This window comes from Eriocheir sinensis, chromosome 37, assembly GCF_024679095.1.
Source record: "Eriocheir sinensis breed Jianghai 21 chromosome 37, ASM2467909v1, whole genome shotgun sequence".
Taxonomy (NCBI): domain Eukaryota; kingdom Metazoa; phylum Arthropoda; class Malacostraca; order Decapoda; family Varunidae; genus Eriocheir; species Eriocheir sinensis.
In genome coordinates, this window is record NC_066545.1 from 7,214,071 (window position 1) to 7,216,570 (window position 2,500).

Here is a 2,500-nt window from a genome sequence, read left to right on the forward strand (position 1 = left end):
TAGTAAAAAAAAAATAACAGGGGTAAAAAATTAAAAAGAAACGGAGAGAGCACTAGAACGCAAAAGAAGTAAAAATAATCATAGAAGGAATAAAAGAAATGAAAAAAAAAACATTAAAAAACGAAGGATAGAGAAAACAGCATAGAGGAAACAAAACAAAACAGACACACACATCAAAACACAACACACACACACACACACACACACACACACACACATGATTAACAACACACTAAACACACGCCATGAATACACAGCACATGCAAAATAAAATAAAAGAATACAGCAATACGAACAAAAAACGCAGCAGCAGCAACAGGGTCAACAACAGCAACAATAACAACAACAATAAACACAAATACAACACAAACACCCATCAGCACAATCAGAGCAAACGAACAATAAAAAAAAATGAGACAAATGAGTGGAAACGAACAATGCAGATAAAAAAAAAAGTTTGTATGTATGTATGCATGTATGTGTGTATGTATGTATGAATGTATGCCAGTATGTACAAAGAGGAAGGTAGGTAGGTAGATAGGTAGACAGAAACGGATGTAGGTATATAGTTGGACGGTAGGTAAAAAGAAAGGTAGCTAGGGAGGAAGGAAGAGAGGTAAGGAGGTAGGCAGTCAAGTAGGAAGGAAGGAAGGAAGGAAGGAAGGAAGGAAGGTAGCTAGGTAGGAAAGTAGATACGTAGGTAGTTTAAAAAAATGATAGGAAACAAGGAAGGTAAATAGGTAGATAATTAGTAAAAAAGGATAAAGGTAAGTAAGGTAGATAGACAGGTAAGTAGATAAGCGAGGACGAAACATGCAGGTCTAAGTAAGGAAGGAAGACATACAGAGGCATCGATCGGGGTCACACCTGAAGTAATTAGGGTCAGGTGAGGAAAAGGTCAAAGGTGGCGCAGGTAAGAGCAGGTGAGTGCCTCTAATCAAGCTATTTTTGGTACTCGCTTCGATATTTTTCCGTTTCAGAGAGAGAGAGAGAGAGAGAGAGAGAGAGAGAGAGAGAGAGAGAGAGAGAGAGAGAAAAGAAAAAAGAATGAAGAAAAGAAAAAAGGAGAAAAAAGAAAGAAAAAATGAAAGAAAAATGAATGAATAAATGAATGAATGAGAGAGAGAGAGAGAGAGAGAGAGAGAGAGAGAGAGAGAGAGAGAGAGAGAGAGAGAGAGAGAGAGTCTTCGCTTCAATGAACACACGCGTCTGTATCATCACTATCATTAATATTTTTCGTTTCATTCACAATTTTTTGCTTTTTTCTGAAGATAAGAGGAGAAAAGCGAGATCCGTGTGTGTGTGTGTGTGTGTGTGTGTGTGTGTGTGTGTGTGTGTGTGTGTGTGTGTGTGTGTGTGTGTGTGTGTGTGTGTGTGTGTGTGTGTGCAACCATGATTACACACTGTTTTCAATTCCTACCTGATAAGACGATTTTAATATGCCCGTTTGTGAGTGTGTGTGTGTGTGTGTGTGTGTGTGTGCGTGTGTGTGTGTGTTTGCTTATATGTTTGTTTGTGTGTGTACGTAAATCCAAACGAGCGAGACATATATAAACAAACACATTAGAGAGACCTTTAATATAAAAGAAAATAAAGGAAAATGTGAGGAAAATAAATGAAAATAATAGACAAAGAAGGAAATGATAAGAGAAGCAATAGCGGGGGATAATACGAGAAGGAAAAGAGGGAGATAATACAAGAAAAGAAGGAAAATGATAACACAAGGAAAAAAAGGAAACAACATAAGAAGAAAATGAGGAAGATAAAACGAGAAAAAAAAGAGAGGAAAATAATAAGAGGAAAAAGCGGGATGTGATAAAATAAGAGAAAAAAGAGAAATAATGAAAGAAGAAAAAGCAGGATGTAATAAAGGAAGAAAAAAAGAGAAAAAGGAAATAATGAAAGAAGAAAAAGCAGGATGTGATAAAGGAAGAAAAAAGAGAAAAAGGAAATAATGAAAGAAGAAAAAGAGCGAAGCATGAAAGAAGGAAGAGACGAGGTGAACCATGACGAAAGGGGAAGCTTGAGTGAGGTAAGGACACACACACACACACACACACACACACACACACACACACACACACACAGAACAAACATACAATATCCCTCTGACGTCAAAACGAAGAGAAATAAACCGATTCTCTTTTGTTTGCCGCCAGAGGAAGAGAAGGAGGAGGAGCATGAGGAGGAGGAGGAGGAGGAGGAGGAGGAGGAAAAAAAAAGTGGTAAGAAGAGGATGCTTGGAGTCTGCAAATCTGGATACATGAGAGAGAGAGAGAGAGAGAGAGAGAGAGATTTAGGTTTGTGTTGAGTACGCCAAAGGTTGTGTGGGTGTGAGGAGAATGTGTGTGTGTGTGTGTGTGTGTGTGTGTGTGTGTGTGTGTGTGTGTGTGTGTGTGTGTGTGTGTGTGTGAAGGGAGGTAATATAAATCCGTTATCTCTCTCTCTCTCTCTCTCTCTCTCTCTCTCTCTCTCTTAATAATACACACAACAATGATGC